Consider the following 13905-nt stretch of genomic DNA (forward strand, 5'->3'; position numbering starts at 1 on the left):
CAGCAGCAGGCAGTGCGAGCCCAGGGGCACCTCTACATGAAGGTACCAATAGGCCAGGAAGGCCGCCGACCGCGGGAATTCGCGCCGCCCCCATCCCGCCAGCCTAAACGAGACTTCCAGAGCACCCTGGAAGACATCGAGGGACTGGAATAACTGGCATTCGACGTGCCACAGGGCTCGTTGGTCTAGGGGTATGATTCCTGCTTAGGGTGCAGGAGGTCCCGGGTTCAAATCCAGGACGAGCCCTAGCGTTTTGTGCAAACTGATCGCACGTCAGTGGCTGAGTCAGCGCAAAAAGCTCGCCGCCAATATCAAATGAATTTCTTATTTGATGTGAGCAATTGACACTCTGGTCTGACGCATGAAGGCAATTACGAAGGTTTCGGGTACAGATGGTAGCAGATGCATGTTAGTAAGTCTTGCTTAAAGTGATGAAAAAGTGTTTCCGCCCGGGATCGAACAGGAGACCTTCTGCGTGTTAGGCAGACGTGATAACCGCTACACCACGGAAACTGCTTGAGTGCACCTTACTTCACAGACAACTTGTAGTGATGTTGCCATCGTAACTAAAAAATTCAATAAATGTGGTACTTGCAAAACGAAGGGACATGCAGCAGATGCACACACGACGAGGCTCACTGGAGTACAATACGACATAGGCAGGAAAATACTGTTCCCGCCCGGGATCGAACCGGGGACCTTCTGCGTGTGAAGTAGACGTGATAACCGCTACACTACGGAAACGACGGAGCCGAGGAGTCCATCCTTGTTCACTCGAACTTGCCTCAGCCTTTCTCTCATCCGCGAATGCACACACGACAGTTCTTTTGTCAGCCTGGAACCCATCGCAGCCGAGGGCTCAAGAAGTCTTCGGGGTTCTCGAGAGGGTGTCTGCCGTAGCACCCCTAACGAGATAGCGGCGTTTCGCGCAATCGTTATTGCAAGTCATATCAGCAAAAGCAATCACTTTCTCAGCAGCAGGTAGTGCGAGCCCAGGGGCAGCTCTACATGAAGGTACCAATAGCCCAGGAAGGCCGCCGACCGCGGGAATTCGCGTCGCCCCCATCCCGCCAGCCTAAACGAGACTTCCAGAGCACCCTGGAAGACATCGAGGGACTGGAATAACTGGCATTCGACGTGCCACAGGGCTCGTTGGTCTAGGGGTATGATTCCTGCTTAGGGTGCAGGAGGTCCCGGGTTCAAATCCCGGACGAGCCCTAGCGTTTTGTGCAAACTGATCGCACGTCAGTGGCTGAGTCAGCGCAAAAAGCTCGCCGCCAATATCAAATGAATTTCTTATTTGATGTGAGCAATTGACACTCTGGTCCGACGCATGAAGGCAATTACGAAGGTTTCGGGTACAGATGGTAGCAGATGCATGTTAGTAAGTCTTGCTTAAAGTGATGAAAAGGTGTTTCCGCCCGGGATCGAACCGGGGACCTTGTGCGTGTTAGGCAGACGTGATAACCGCTACACCACGGAAACTGCTTGAGTGCACCTTACTTCACAGACAACTTGTAGTGATGTTGCCATCGTAACTAAAAAATTCAATAAATGTGGTACTTGCAAAACGAAGGGACATGCAGCAGATGCACACACGACGAGGCTCACTGGAGTACAATACGACATAGGCAGGAAAATACTGTTCCCGCCCGGGATCGAACCGGGGACCTTCTGCGTATGAAGCAGACGTGATAACCGCTACACTACGGAAACGACGGAGCCGAGGAGTCCATCCTTGTTCACTCGAACTTGCCTCAGCCTTTCTCTCATCCGCGAATGCACACACGACAGTTCTTTTGTCAGCCTGGAACCCATCGCAGCCGAGGGCTCAAGAAGTCTTCGGGGTTCTCGAGAGGGTGTCTGCCGTAGCACCCCTAACGAGATAGCGGCGTTTCGCGCAGTCGTTATTGCAAGTCATATCAGCAAAAGCAATCACTTTCTCAGCAGCAGGCAGTGCGAGCCCAGGGGCAGCTCTACATGAAGGTACCAATAGCCCAGGAAGGCCGCCGACCGCGGGAATTCGCGCCGCCCCCATCCCGCCAGCCTAAACGAGACTTCCAGAGCACCCTGGAAGACATGGAGGGACTGGAATAACTGGCATTCAACGTGCCACAGTGCTCGTTGGTCTAGGGGTATGATTCCTGCTTAGGGTGCAGGAGGTCCCGGGTTCAAATCCCGGACGAGCCCTAGCGTTTTGTGCAAACTGATCGCACGTCAGTGGCTGAGTCAGCGCAAAAAGCTCGCCGCCAATATCAAATGAATTTCTTATTTGATGTGAGCAATTGACACTCTGGTCCGACGCATGAAGGCAATTACGAAGGTTTCGGGTACAGATGGTAGCAGATGCATGTTAGTAAGTCTTGCTTAAAGTGATGAAAAAGTGTTTCCGCCCGGGATCGAACCGGGGATATTCTGCGTGTTAGGCAGACGTGATAACCGCTACACCACGGAAACTGCTTGAGTGCACCTTACTTCACAGACAACTTGTAGTGATGTTGCCATCGTAACTAAAAAATTCAATAAATGTGGTACTTGCAAAACGAAGGGACATGCAGCAGATGCACACACGACGAGGCTCACTGGAGTACAATACGACATAGGCAGGAAAATACTGTTCCCGCCCGGGATCGAACCGGGGACCTTCTGCGTGTGAAGTAGACGTGATAACCGCTACACTACGGAAACGACGGAGCCGAGGAGTCCATCCTTGTTCACTCGAACTTGCCTCAGCCTTTCTCTCATCCGCGAATGCACACACGACAGTTCTTTTGTCAGCCTGGAACCCATCGCAGCCGAGGGCTCAAGAAGTCTTCGGGGTTCTCGAGAGGGTGTCTGCCGTAGCACCCCTAACGAGATAGCGGCGTTTCGCGCAATCGTTATTGCAAGTCATATCAGCAAAAGCAATCACTTTCTCAGCAGCAGGTAGTGCGAGCCCAGGGGCAGCTCTACATGAAGGTACCAATAGCCCAGGAAGGCCGCCGACCGCGGGAATTCGCGTCGCCCCCATCCCGCCAGCCTAAACGAGACTTCCAGAGCACCCTGGAAGACATCGAGGGACTGGAATAACTGGCATTCGACGTGCCACAGGGCTCGTTGGTCTAGGGGTATGATTCCTGCTTAGGGTGCAGGAGGTCCCGGGTTCAAATCCCGGACGAGCCCTAGCGTTTTGTGCAAACTGATCGCACGTCAGTGGCTGAGTCAGCGCAAAAAGCTCGCCGCCAATATCAAATGAATTTCTTATTTGATGTGAGCAATTGACACTCTGGTCCGACGCATGAAGGCAATTACGAAGGTTTCGGGTACAGATGGTAGCAGATGCATGTTAGTAAGTCTTGCTTAAAGTGATGAAAAAGTGTTTCCGCCCGGGATCGAACCGGAGACCTTCTGCGTGTTAGGCAGACGTGATAACCGCTACACCACGGAAACTGCTTGAGTGCACCTTACTTCACAGACAACTTGTAGTGATGTTGCCATCGTAACTAAAAAATTCAATAAATGTGGTACTTGCAAAACGAAGGGACATGCAGCAGATGCACACACGACGAGGCTCACTGGAGTACAATACGACATAGGCAGGAAAATACTGTTCCCGCCCGGGATCGAACCGGGGACCTTCTGCGTGTGAAGCAGACGTGATAACCGCTACACTACGGAAACGACGGAGCCGAGGAGTCCATCCTTGTTCACTCGAACTTGCCTCAGCCTTTCTCTCATCCGCGAATGCACACACGACAGTTCTTTTGTCAGCCTGGAACCCATCGCAGCCGAGGGCTCAAGAAGTCTTCGGGGTTCTCGAGAGGGTGTCTGCCGTAGCACCCCTAACGAGATAGCGGCGTTTCGCGCAATCGTTATTGCAAGTCATATCAGCAAAAGCAATCACTTTCTCAGCAGCAGGCAGTGCGAGCCCAGGGGCACCTCTACATGAAGGTACCAATAGGCCAGGAAGGCCGCCGACCGCGGGAATTCGCGCCGCCCCCATCCCGCCAGCCTAAACGAGACTTCCAGAGCACCCTGGAAGACATCGAGGGACTGGAATAACTGGCATTCGACGTGCCACAGGGCTCGTTGGTCTAGGGGTATGATTCCTGCTTAGGGTGCAGGAGGTCCCGGGTTCAAATCCCGGACGAGCCCTAGCGTTTTGTGCAAACTGATCGCACGTCAGTGGCTGAGTCAGCGCAAAAAGCTCGCCGCCAATATCAAATGAATTTCTTATTTGATGTGAGCAATTGACACTCTGGTCCGACGCATGAAGGCAATTACGAAGGTTTCGGGTACAGATGGTAGCAGATGCATGTTAGTAAGTCTTGCTTAAAGTGATGAAAAAGTGTTTCCGCCCGGGATCGAACCGGAGACCTTCTGCGTGTTAGGCAGACGTGATAACCGCTACACCACGGAAACTGCTTGAGTGCACCTTACTTCACAGACAACTTGTAGTGATGTTGCCATCGTAACTAAAAAATTCAATAAATGTGGTACTTGCAAAACGAAGGGACATGCAGCAGATGCACACACGACGAGGCTCACTGGAGTACAATACGGCATAGGCAGGAAAATACTGTTCCCGCCCGGGATCGAACCGGGGAACTTCTGCGTGTGAAGCAGACGTGATAACCGCTACACTACGGAAACGACGGAGCCGAGGAGTCCATCCTTGTTCACTCGAACTTGCCTCAGCCTTTCTCTCATCCGCGAATGCACACACGACAGTTCTTTTGTCAGCCTGGAACCCATCGCAGCCGAGGGCTCAAGAAGTCTTCGGGGTTCTCGAGAGGGTGTCTGCCGTAGCACCCCTAACGAGATAGCGGCGTTTCGCGCAGTCGTTATTGCAAGTCATATCAGCAAAAGCAATCACTTTCTCAGCAGCAGGCAGTGCGAGCCCAGGGGCACCTCTACATGAAGGTACCAATAGGCCAGGAAGGCCGCCGACCACGGGAATTCGCGCCGCCCCCATCCCGCCAGCCTAAACGAGACTTCCAGAGCACCCTGGAAGACATCGAGGGACTGGAATAACTGGCATTCGACGTGCCACAGGGCTCGTTGGTCTAGGGGTATGATTCCTGCTTAGGGTGCAGGAGGTCCCGGGTTCAAATCCCGGACGAGCCCTAGCGTTTTGTGCAAACTGATCGCACGTCAGTGGCTGAGTCAGCGCAAAAAGCTCGCCGCCAATATCAAATGAATTTCTTATTTGATGTGAGCAATTGACACTCTGGTCCGACGCATGAAGGCAATTACGAAGGTTTCGGGTACAGATGGTAGCAGATGCATGTTAGTAAGTCTTGCTTAAAGTGATGAAAAATTGTTTCTGCCCGGGATCGAACCGGGGACCTTCTGCGTGTTAGGCAGACGTGATAACCGCTACACCACGGAAACTGCTTGAGTGCACCTTACTTCACAGACAACTTGTAGTGATGTTGCCATCGTAACTAAAAAATTCAATAAATGTGGTACTTGCAAAACGAAGGGACATGCAGCAGATGCACACACGACGAGGCTCACTGGAGTACAATACGGCATAGGCAGGAAAATACTGTTCCCGCCCGGGATCGAACCGGGGACCTTCTGCGTGTGAAGCAGACGTGATAACCGCTACACTACGGAAACGACGGAGCCGAGGAGTCCATCCTTTTTCACTCGAACTTGCCTCAGCCTTTCTCTCATCCGCGAATGCACACACGACAGTTCTTTTGTCAGCCTGGAACCCATCGCAGCCGAGGGCTCAACAAGTATTCGGGGTTCTCGAGAGGGTGTCTGCCGTAGCACCCCTAACGAGATAGCGGCGTTTCGCGCAGTCGTTATTGCAAGTCATATCAGCAAAAGCAATCACTTTCTCAGCAGCAGGCAGTGCGAGCCCAGGGGCAGCTCTACATGAAGGTACCAATAGCCCAGGAAGGCCGCCGACCGCGGGAATTCGCGCCGCCCCCATCCCGCCAGCCTAAACGAGACTTCCAGAGCACCCTGGAAGACATCGAGGGACTGGAATAACTGGTATTCGACGTGCCACAGGGCTCGTTGGTCTATGCTTAGGGTGCAGGAGGTCCCGGGTTCAAATCCCGGACGAGCCCTAGCGTTTTGTGCAAACTGATCGCACGTCAGTGGCTGAGTCAGCGCAAAAAGCTCGCCGCCAATATCAAATGAATTTCTTATTTGATGTGAGCAATTGACACTCTGGTCCGGCGCATGAAGGCAATTACGAAGGTTTCGGGTACAGATGGTAGCAGATGCATGTTAGTAAGTCTTGCTTAAAGTGATGAAAAAGTGTTTCTGCCCGGGATCGAACCGGGGACCTTCTGCGTGTTAGGCAGACGTGATAACCGCTACACCACGGAAACTGCTTGAGTGCACCTTACTTCACAGACAACTTGTAGTGATGTTGCCATCGTAACTAAAAAATTCAATAAATGTGGTACTTGCAAAACGAAGGGACATGCAGCAGATGCACACACGACGAGGCTCACTGGAGTACAATACGGCATAGGCAGGAAAATACTGTTCCCGCCCGGGATCGAACCGGGGACCTTCTGCGTGTGAAGCAGACGTGATAACCGCTACACTACGGAAACGACGGAGCCGAGGAGTCCATCCTTGTTCACTCGAACTTGCCTCAGCCTTTCTCTCATCCGCGAATGCACACACGACAGTTCTTTTGTCAGCCTGGAACCCATCGCAGCCGAGGGCTCAAGAAGTCTTTGGGGTTCTCGAGAGGGTGTCTGCCGTAGCACCCCTAACGAGATAGCGGCGTTTCGCGCAATCGTTATTGCAAGTCATATCAGCAAAAGCAATCACTTTCTCAGCAGCAGGCAGTGCGAGCCCAGGGGCACCTCTTTATGAAGGTACCAATAGGCCAGGAAGGCCGCCGACCACGGGAATTCGCGCCGCCCCCATCCCGCCAGCCTAAACGAGACTTCCAGAGCACCCTGGAAGACATCGAGGGACTGGAATAACTGGCATTCGACGTGCCACAGGGCTCGTTGGTCTAGGGGTATGATTCCTGCTTAGGGTGCAGGAGGTCCCGGGTTCAAATCCCGGACGAGCCCTAGCGTTTTGTGCAAACTGATCGCACGTCAGTGGCTGAGTCAGCGCAAAAAGCTCGCCGCCAATATCAAATGAATTTCTTATTTGATGTGAGCAATTGACACTCTGGTCCGACGCATGAAGGCAATTACGAAGGTTTCGGGTACAGATGGTAGCAGATGCATGTTAATAAGTCTTGCTTAAAGTGATGAAAAAGTGTTTCTGACAGGGATCGAACCGGGGACCTTCTGCGTGTTAGGCAGACGTGATAACCGCTACACCACGGAAACTGCTTGAGTGCACCTTACTTCACAGACAACTTGTAGTGATGTTGCCATCGTAACTAAAAAATTCAATAAATGTGGTACTTGCAAAACGAAGGGACATGCAGCAGATGCACACACGACGAGGCTCACTGGAGTACAATACGGCATAGGCAGGAAAATACTGTTCCCGCCCGGGATCGAACCGGGGACCTTCTGCGTGTGAAGCAGACGTGATAACCGCTACACTACGGAAACGACGGAGCCGAGGAGTCCATCCTTGTTCACTCGAACTTGCCTCAGCCTTTCTCTCATCCGCGAATGCACACACGACAGTTCTTTTGTCAGCCTGGAACCCATCGCAGCCGAGGGCTCAAGAAGTCTTCGGGGTTCTCGAGAGGGTGTCTGCCGTAGCACCCCTAACGAGATAGCGGCGTTTCGCGCAGTCGTTATTGCAAGTCATATCAGCAAAAGCAATCACTTTCTCAGCAGCAGGCAGTGCGAGCCCAGGGGCAGCTCTACATGAAGGTACCAATAGCCCAGGAAGGCCGCCGACCGCGGGAATTCGCGCCGCCCCCATCCCGCCAGCCTAAACGAGACTTCCAGAGCACCCTGGAAGACATCGAGGGACTGGAATAACTGGTATTCGACGTGCCACAGGGCTCGTTGGTCTATGCTTAGGGTGCAGGAGGTCCCGGGTTCAAATCCCGGACGAGCCCTAGCGTTTTGTGCAAACTGATCGCACGTCAGTGGCTGAGTCAGCGCAAAAAGCTCGCCGCCAATGTCAAATGAATTTCTTATTTGATGTGAGCAATTGACACTCTGGTCCGACGCATGAAGGCAATTACGAAGGTTTCGGGTACAGATGGTAGCAGATGCATGTTAGTAAGTCTTGCTTAAAGTGATGAAAAAGTGTTTCCGCCCGGGATCGAACCGGGGACCTTCTGCGTGTTAGGCAGACGTGATAACCGCTACACCACGGAAACTGCTTGAGTGCTCCTTACTTCACAGACAACTTGTAGTGATGTTGCCATCGTAACTAAAAAATTCAATAAATGTGGTACTTGCAAAACGAAGGGACATGCAGCAGATGCACACACGACGAGGCTCACTGGAGTACAATACGACATAGGCAGGAAAATACTGTTCCCGCCCGGGATCGAACCGGGGACCTTCTGCGTATGAAGCAGACGTGATAACCGCTACACTACGGAAACGACGGAGCCGAGGAGTCCATCCTTGTTCACTCGAACTTGCCTCAGCCTTTCTCTCATCCGCGAATGCACACACGACAGTTCTTTTGTCAGCCTGGAACCCATCGCAGCCGAGGGCTCAAGAAGTCTTCGGGGTTCTCGAGAGGGTGTCTGCCGTAGCACCCCTAACGAGATAGCGGCGTTTCGCGCAGTCGTTATTGCAAGTCATATCAGCAAAAGCAATCACTTTCTCAGCAGCAGGCAGTGCGAGCCCAGGGGCAGCTCTACATGAAGGTACCAATAGCCCAGGAAGGACGCCGACCGCGGGAATTCGCGCCGCCCCCATCCCGCCAGCCTAAACGAGACTTCCAGAGCACCCTGGAAGACATCGAGGGACTGGAATAACTGGCATTCGACGTGCCAAAGGGCTCGTTGGTCTAGGGGTATGATTCCTGCTTAGGGAGCAGGAGGTCCCGGGTTCAAATCCCGGACGAGCCCTAGCGTTTTGTGCAAACTGATCGCACGTCAGTGGCTGAGTCAGCGCAAAAAGCTCGCCGCCAATGTCAAATGAATTTCTTATTTGATGTGAGCAATTGACACTCTGGTCCGACGCATGAAGGCAATTACGAAGGTTTCGGGTACAGATGGTAGCAGATGCATGTTAGTAAGTCTTGCTTAAAGTGATGAAAAAGTGTTTCCGCCCGGGATCGAACCGGGGACCTTCTGCGTGTTAGGCAGACGTGATAACCGCTACACCACGGAAACTGCTTGAGTGCACCTTACTTCACAGACAACTTGTAGTGATGTTGCCATCGTAACTAAAAAATTCAATAAATGTGGTACTTGCAAAACGAAGGGACATGCAGCAGATGCACACACGACGAGGCTCACTGGAGTACAATACGGCATAGGCAGGAAAATACTGTTCCCGCCCGGGATCGAACTGGGGACCTTCTGCGTGTGAAGCAGACGTGATAACCGCTACACTACGGAAACGACGGAGCCGAGGAGTCCATCCTTGTTCACTCGAACTTGCCTCAGCCTTTCTCTCATCCGCGAATGCACACACGACAGTTCTTTTGTCAGCCTGGAACCCATCGCAGCCGAGGGCTCAAGAAGTCTTCGGGGTTCTCGAGAGGGTGTCTGCCGTAGCACCCCTAACGAGATAGCGGCGTTTCGCGCAATCGTTATTGCAAGTCATATCAGCAAAAGCAATCACTTTCTCAGCAGCAGGCAGTGCGAGCCCAGGGGCAGCTCTACATGAAGGTACCAATAGCCCAGGAAGGCCGCCGACCGCGGGAATTCGCGCCGCCCTCATCCCGCCAGCCTAAACGAGACTTCCAGAGCACCCTGGAAGACATCGAGGGACTGGAATAACTGGTATTCGACGTGCCACAGGGCTCGTTGGTCTATGCTTAGGGTGCAGGAGGTCCCGGGTTCAAATCCCGGACGAGCCCTAGCGTTTTGTGCAAACTGATGGCTCGTCAGTGGCTGAGTCAGCGCAAAAAGCTCGCCGCCAATGTCAAATGAATTTCTTATTTGATGTGAGCAATTGACACTCTGGTCCGACGCATGAAGGCAATTACGAAGGTTTCGGGTACAGATGGTAGCAGATGCATGTTAGTAAGTCTTTCTTAAAGTGATGAAAAAGTGTTTCCGCCCGGGATCGAACCGGGGACCTTCTGCGTGTTAGGCAGACGTGATAACCGCTACACTACGGAAACGACGGAGCCGAGGAGTCCATCCTTGTTCACTCGAACTTGCCTCAGCCTTTCTCTCATCCGCGAATGCACACACGACAGTTCTTTTGTCAGCCTGGAACCCATCGCAGCCGAGGGCTCAAGAAGTCTTCGGGGTTCTCGAGAGGGTGTCTGCCGTAGCGCCCCTAACGAGATAGCGGCGTTTCGCGCAGTCGTTATTGCAAGTCATATCAGCAAAAGCAATCACTTTCTCAGCAGCAGGCAGTGCGAGCCCAGGGGCAGCTCTACATGATGGTACCAATAGCCCAGGAAGGCCGGCCACCGCGGGAATTCGCGCCGCCCCCATCCCGCCAGGCTAAACGAGACTTCCAGAGCACCCTGGAAGACATCGAGGGACTGGAATAACTGGCATTCGACGTGTCACAGGGCTAGTTGGTCTAGGGGTATGATTCCTGCTTAGGGTGCAGGAGGTCCCGTGTTCAAATCCTGGACGAGCCCTAGCGTTTTGTGCAAACTGATCGCACGTCAGTGGCTGAGTCAGCGCAAAAAGCTCGCCGCCAATGTCAAATGAATTTCTTATTTGATGTGAGCAATTGACACTCTGGTCCGACGCATGAAGGCAATTACGAAGGTTTCGGGTACAGTTGGTAGCAGATGCATGTTAGTAAGTCTTGCTTAAAGTGATGAAAAAGTGTTTCCGCCCGGGATCGAACCGGGGACCTTCTGCGTGTTAGGCAGACGTGATAACCGCTACACCACGGAAACTGCTTGAGTGCTTCTTACTTCACAGACAACTTGTAGTGATGTTGCCATCGTAACTAAAAAATTCAATAAATGTGGTACATGCAAAACGAAGGGACATGCAGCATATGCACACACGACGAGGCTCACTAGAGTACAATACGACATAGGCAGGAAAATACTGTTCCCGCCCGGGATCGAACCGGGGACCTTCTGCGTGTGAAGCAGACGTGATAACCGCTACACTACGGAAACGACGGAGCCGAGGAGTCCATCCTTGTTCACTCGAACTTGCCTCAGCCTTTCTCTCATCCGCGAATGCACACACGACAGTTCTTTTGTCAGCCTGGAACCCATCGCAGCCGAGGGCTCAAGAAGTCTTCGGGGTTCTCGAGAGGGTGTCTGCCGTAGCGCCCCTAACGAGATAGCGGCGTTTCGCGCAGTCGTTATTGCAAGTCATATCAGCAAAAGCAATCACTTTCTCAGCAGCAGGCAGTGCGAGCCCAGGGGCAGCTCTACATGAAGGTACCAATAGCCCAGGAAGGCCGCCGACCGCGGGAATTCGCGTCGCCCCCATCCCGCCAGCCTAAACGAGACTTCCAGAGCACCCTGGAAGACATCGAGGGACTGGAATAACTGGCATTCGACGTGCCACAGGGCTAGTTGGTCTAGGGGTATGATTCCTGCTTAGGGTGCAGGAGGTCCCGTGTTCAAATCCTGGACGAGCCCTAGCGTTTTGTGCAAACTGATCGCACGTCAGTGGCTGAGTCAGCGCAAAAAGCTCGCCGCCAATGTCAAATGAATTTCTTATTTGATGTGAGCAATTGACACTCTGGTCCGACGCATGAAGGCAATTACGAAGGTTTCGGGTACAGATGGTAGCAGATGCATGTTAGTAAGTCTTGCTTAAAGTGATGAAAAAGTGTTTCCGCCCGGGATCGAACCGGGGACCTTCTGCGTGTTAGGCAGACGTGATAACCGCTACACCACGGAAACTGCTTGAGTGCACCTTACTTCACAGACAACTTGTAGTGATGTTGCCATCGTAACTAAAAAATTCAATAAATGTGGTACATGCAAAACGAAGGGACATGCAGCAGATGCACACACGACGAGGCTCACTGGAGTACAATACGACATAGGCAGGAAAATACTGTTCCCGCCCGGGATCGAGCCGGGGACCTTCTGCGTGTGAAGCAGACGTGATAACCGCTACACTACGGAAACGACGGAGCCGAGGAGTCCATCCTTGTTCACTCGAACTTGCCTCAGCCTTTCTCTCATCCGCGAATGCACACACGACAGTTCTTTTGTCAGCCTGGAACCCATCGCAGCCGAGGGCTCAAGAAGTCTTCGGGGTTCTCGAGAGGGTGTCTGCCGTAGCGCCCCTAACGAGATAGCGGCGATTCGCGCAGTCGTTATTGCAAGTCATATCAGCAAAAGCAATCAATTTCTCAGCAGCAGGCAGTGCGAGCCCAGGGGCAGCTCTACATGAAGGTACCAATAGCCCAGGAAGGCCGCCGACCGCGGGAATTCGCGCCGCCCCCATCCCGCCAGCCTAAACGAGACTTCCAGAGCACCCTGGAAGACATCGAGGGACTGGAATAACTGGCATTCGACGTGCCACAGGGCTAGTTGGTCTAGGGGTATGATTCCTGCTTAGGGTGCAGGAGGTCCCGTGTTCAAATCCTGGACGAGCCCTAGCGTTTTGTGCAAACTGATCGCACGTCAGTGGCTGAGTCAGCGCAAAAAGCTCGCCGCGAATGTCAAATGAATTTCTTATTTGATGTGAGCAATTGACACTCTGGTCCGACGCATGAGGGCAATTACGAAGGTTTCGGGTACAGATGGTAGCAGATGCATGTTAGTAAGTCTTGCTTAAAGTGATGAAAAAGTGTTTCCGCCCGGGATCGAACCGGGGACCTTCTGCGTGTTAGGCAGACGTGATAACCGCTACACCACGGAAACTGCTTGAGTGCTTCTTACTTCACAGACAACTTGTAGTGATGTTGCCATCGTAACTAAAAAATTCAATAAATGTGGTACTTGCAAAACGAAGGGACATGCAGCAGATGCACACACGACGAGGCTCACTGGAGTACAATACGGCATAGGCAGGAAAATACTGTTCCCGCCCGGGATCGAACCGGGGACCTTCTGCGTGTGAAGCAGACGTGATAACCGCTACACTACGGAAACGACGCAGCCGAGGAGTCCATCCTTGTTCACTCGAACTTGCCTCAGCCTTTCTCTCATCCGCGAATGCACACACGACAGTTCTTTTGTCAGCCTGGAACCCATCGCAGCCGAGGGCTCAAGAAGTCTTCGGGGTTCTCGAGAGGGTGTCTGCCGTAGCACCCCTAACGAGATAGCGGCGTTTCGCGGAGTCGTTATTGCAAGTCATATCAGCAAAAGCAATCACTTTCTCAGCAGCAGGCAGTGCGAGCCCAGGGGCAGCTCTACATGAAGGTACCAATAGGCCAGGAAGGCCGCCGACCGCGGGAATTCGCGTCGCCCCCATCCCGCCAGCCTAAACGAGACTTCCAGAGCACCCTGTAAGACATCGAGGGACTGGAATAACTGGCATTCGACGTGCCACAGGGCTCGTTGGTCTAGGGGTATGATTCCTGCTTAGGGTGCAGGAGGTCCCGGGTTCAAATCCCGGACGAGCCCTAGCGTTTTGTGCAAACTGATCGCACGTCAGTGGCTGAGTCAGCGCAAAAAGCTCGCCACCAATGTTAAATGAATTTCTTATTTGATGTGAGCAATTGACACTCTGGTCCGACGCATGAAGGCAATTACGAAGGTTTCGGGTACAGATGGTAGCAGATGCATGTTAGTAAGTCTTGCTTAAAGTGATGAAAAAGTGTTTCCGCCCGGGATCGAACCGGGGACCTTCTGCGTGTTAGGCAGACGTGATAACCGCTACAATACGGAAACTGCTTGAGTGCACCTTACTTCACAGACAACTTGTAGTGATGTTGCCATCGTAAC

General features: G+C 52.8%; 37 non-coding genes across 37 annotated transcripts; 9 read left to right on the forward strand and 28 right to left on the reverse strand.

The window, feature by feature from the left end:
- Positions 1-174: 174 nt before the first annotated feature.
- Positions 175-246, forward strand: Trnap-agg (transfer RNA proline (anticodon AGG)). The gene has a single exon. It is a non-coding gene; the product is annotated as a tRNA-Pro (tRNA).
- Positions 247-440: 194 nt separating this feature from the next.
- Trnav-aac (transfer RNA valine (anticodon AAC)) lies at positions 441-513 on the reverse strand. Its single transcript has one exon. It is a non-coding gene; the product is annotated as a tRNA-Val (tRNA).
- A 158-nt stretch (positions 514-671) lies between these two features.
- Positions 672-744, reverse strand: Trnav-cac (transfer RNA valine (anticodon CAC)). The gene has a single exon. It is a non-coding gene; the product is annotated as a tRNA-Val (tRNA).
- A 402-nt stretch (positions 745-1146) lies between these two features.
- On the forward strand, positions 1147-1218 carry Trnap-agg (transfer RNA proline (anticodon AGG)). Its single transcript has one exon. It is a non-coding gene; the product is annotated as a tRNA-Pro (tRNA).
- A 194-nt stretch (positions 1219-1412) lies between these two features.
- Trnav-aac (transfer RNA valine (anticodon AAC)) lies at positions 1413-1485 on the reverse strand. Its single transcript has one exon. It is a non-coding gene; the product is annotated as a tRNA-Val (tRNA).
- Positions 1486-1643: 158 nt separating this feature from the next.
- Positions 1644-1716, reverse strand: Trnam-cau (transfer RNA methionine (anticodon CAU)). The gene has a single exon. It is a non-coding gene; the product is annotated as a tRNA-Met (tRNA).
- A 402-nt stretch (positions 1717-2118) lies between these two features.
- Positions 2119-2193, forward strand: Trnap-agg (transfer RNA proline (anticodon AGG)). The gene has a single exon. It is a non-coding gene; the product is annotated as a tRNA-Pro (tRNA).
- A 191-nt stretch (positions 2194-2384) lies between these two features.
- Positions 2385-2457, reverse strand: Trnav-aac (transfer RNA valine (anticodon AAC)). Its single transcript has one exon. It is a non-coding gene; the product is annotated as a tRNA-Val (tRNA).
- Positions 2458-2615: 158 nt separating this feature from the next.
- Trnav-cac (transfer RNA valine (anticodon CAC)) lies at positions 2616-2688 on the reverse strand. The gene has a single exon. It is a non-coding gene; the product is annotated as a tRNA-Val (tRNA).
- A 402-nt stretch (positions 2689-3090) lies between these two features.
- Trnap-agg (transfer RNA proline (anticodon AGG)) lies at positions 3091-3162 on the forward strand. Its single transcript has one exon. It is a non-coding gene; the product is annotated as a tRNA-Pro (tRNA).
- Positions 3163-3356: 194 nt separating this feature from the next.
- On the reverse strand, positions 3357-3429 carry Trnav-aac (transfer RNA valine (anticodon AAC)). Its single transcript has one exon. It is a non-coding gene; the product is annotated as a tRNA-Val (tRNA).
- A 158-nt stretch (positions 3430-3587) lies between these two features.
- Positions 3588-3660, reverse strand: Trnav-cac (transfer RNA valine (anticodon CAC)). The gene has a single exon. It is a non-coding gene; the product is annotated as a tRNA-Val (tRNA).
- Positions 3661-4062: 402 nt separating this feature from the next.
- Trnap-agg (transfer RNA proline (anticodon AGG)) lies at positions 4063-4134 on the forward strand. The gene has a single exon. It is a non-coding gene; the product is annotated as a tRNA-Pro (tRNA).
- Positions 4135-4328: 194 nt separating this feature from the next.
- Trnav-aac (transfer RNA valine (anticodon AAC)) lies at positions 4329-4401 on the reverse strand. The gene has a single exon. It is a non-coding gene; the product is annotated as a tRNA-Val (tRNA).
- Positions 4402-4559: 158 nt separating this feature from the next.
- Positions 4560-4632, reverse strand: Trnav-cac (transfer RNA valine (anticodon CAC)). Its single transcript has one exon. It is a non-coding gene; the product is annotated as a tRNA-Val (tRNA).
- A 402-nt stretch (positions 4633-5034) lies between these two features.
- Positions 5035-5106, forward strand: Trnap-agg (transfer RNA proline (anticodon AGG)). Its single transcript has one exon. It is a non-coding gene; the product is annotated as a tRNA-Pro (tRNA).
- Positions 5107-5300: 194 nt separating this feature from the next.
- On the reverse strand, positions 5301-5373 carry Trnav-aac (transfer RNA valine (anticodon AAC)). Its single transcript has one exon. It is a non-coding gene; the product is annotated as a tRNA-Val (tRNA).
- Positions 5374-5531: 158 nt separating this feature from the next.
- Positions 5532-5604, reverse strand: Trnav-cac (transfer RNA valine (anticodon CAC)). The gene has a single exon. It is a non-coding gene; the product is annotated as a tRNA-Val (tRNA).
- Positions 5605-6259: 655 nt separating this feature from the next.
- Positions 6260-6332, reverse strand: Trnav-aac (transfer RNA valine (anticodon AAC)). The gene has a single exon. It is a non-coding gene; the product is annotated as a tRNA-Val (tRNA).
- Positions 6333-6490: 158 nt separating this feature from the next.
- On the reverse strand, positions 6491-6563 carry Trnav-cac (transfer RNA valine (anticodon CAC)). Its single transcript has one exon. It is a non-coding gene; the product is annotated as a tRNA-Val (tRNA).
- Positions 6564-6965: 402 nt separating this feature from the next.
- Positions 6966-7037, forward strand: Trnap-agg (transfer RNA proline (anticodon AGG)). Its single transcript has one exon. It is a non-coding gene; the product is annotated as a tRNA-Pro (tRNA).
- Positions 7038-7231: 194 nt separating this feature from the next.
- Trnav-aac (transfer RNA valine (anticodon AAC)) lies at positions 7232-7304 on the reverse strand. The gene has a single exon. It is a non-coding gene; the product is annotated as a tRNA-Val (tRNA).
- A 158-nt stretch (positions 7305-7462) lies between these two features.
- Trnav-cac (transfer RNA valine (anticodon CAC)) lies at positions 7463-7535 on the reverse strand. Its single transcript has one exon. It is a non-coding gene; the product is annotated as a tRNA-Val (tRNA).
- Positions 7536-8190: 655 nt separating this feature from the next.
- Trnav-aac (transfer RNA valine (anticodon AAC)) lies at positions 8191-8263 on the reverse strand. The gene has a single exon. It is a non-coding gene; the product is annotated as a tRNA-Val (tRNA).
- A 158-nt stretch (positions 8264-8421) lies between these two features.
- Trnam-cau (transfer RNA methionine (anticodon CAU)) lies at positions 8422-8494 on the reverse strand. Its single transcript has one exon. It is a non-coding gene; the product is annotated as a tRNA-Met (tRNA).
- Positions 8495-8896: 402 nt separating this feature from the next.
- On the forward strand, positions 8897-8968 carry Trnap-agg (transfer RNA proline (anticodon AGG)). The gene has a single exon. It is a non-coding gene; the product is annotated as a tRNA-Pro (tRNA).
- Positions 8969-9162: 194 nt separating this feature from the next.
- On the reverse strand, positions 9163-9235 carry Trnav-aac (transfer RNA valine (anticodon AAC)). Its single transcript has one exon. It is a non-coding gene; the product is annotated as a tRNA-Val (tRNA).
- A 158-nt stretch (positions 9236-9393) lies between these two features.
- On the reverse strand, positions 9394-9466 carry Trnav-cac (transfer RNA valine (anticodon CAC)). The gene has a single exon. It is a non-coding gene; the product is annotated as a tRNA-Val (tRNA).
- A 655-nt stretch (positions 9467-10121) lies between these two features.
- Positions 10122-10194, reverse strand: Trnav-aac (transfer RNA valine (anticodon AAC)). The gene has a single exon. It is a non-coding gene; the product is annotated as a tRNA-Val (tRNA).
- A 668-nt stretch (positions 10195-10862) lies between these two features.
- Trnav-aac (transfer RNA valine (anticodon AAC)) lies at positions 10863-10935 on the reverse strand. Its single transcript has one exon. It is a non-coding gene; the product is annotated as a tRNA-Val (tRNA).
- Positions 10936-11093: 158 nt separating this feature from the next.
- Positions 11094-11166, reverse strand: Trnav-cac (transfer RNA valine (anticodon CAC)). The gene has a single exon. It is a non-coding gene; the product is annotated as a tRNA-Val (tRNA).
- Positions 11167-11834: 668 nt separating this feature from the next.
- Positions 11835-11907, reverse strand: Trnav-aac (transfer RNA valine (anticodon AAC)). The gene has a single exon. It is a non-coding gene; the product is annotated as a tRNA-Val (tRNA).
- A 158-nt stretch (positions 11908-12065) lies between these two features.
- On the reverse strand, positions 12066-12138 carry Trnav-cac (transfer RNA valine (anticodon CAC)). The gene has a single exon. It is a non-coding gene; the product is annotated as a tRNA-Val (tRNA).
- Positions 12139-12806: 668 nt separating this feature from the next.
- Trnav-aac (transfer RNA valine (anticodon AAC)) lies at positions 12807-12879 on the reverse strand. The gene has a single exon. It is a non-coding gene; the product is annotated as a tRNA-Val (tRNA).
- A 158-nt stretch (positions 12880-13037) lies between these two features.
- On the reverse strand, positions 13038-13110 carry Trnav-cac (transfer RNA valine (anticodon CAC)). The gene has a single exon. It is a non-coding gene; the product is annotated as a tRNA-Val (tRNA).
- A 402-nt stretch (positions 13111-13512) lies between these two features.
- On the forward strand, positions 13513-13584 carry Trnap-agg (transfer RNA proline (anticodon AGG)). The gene has a single exon. It is a non-coding gene; the product is annotated as a tRNA-Pro (tRNA).
- Positions 13585-13778: 194 nt separating this feature from the next.
- Trnav-aac (transfer RNA valine (anticodon AAC)) lies at positions 13779-13851 on the reverse strand. Its single transcript has one exon. It is a non-coding gene; the product is annotated as a tRNA-Val (tRNA).
- Positions 13852-13905: the final 54 nt, after the last annotated feature.

The sequence above is a fragment of the Schistocerca cancellata genome, chromosome 2, assembly GCF_023864275.1.
Source record: "Schistocerca cancellata isolate TAMUIC-IGC-003103 chromosome 2, iqSchCanc2.1, whole genome shotgun sequence".
NCBI classification, from domain to species: Eukaryota; Metazoa; Arthropoda; class Insecta; order Orthoptera; family Acrididae; genus Schistocerca; species Schistocerca cancellata.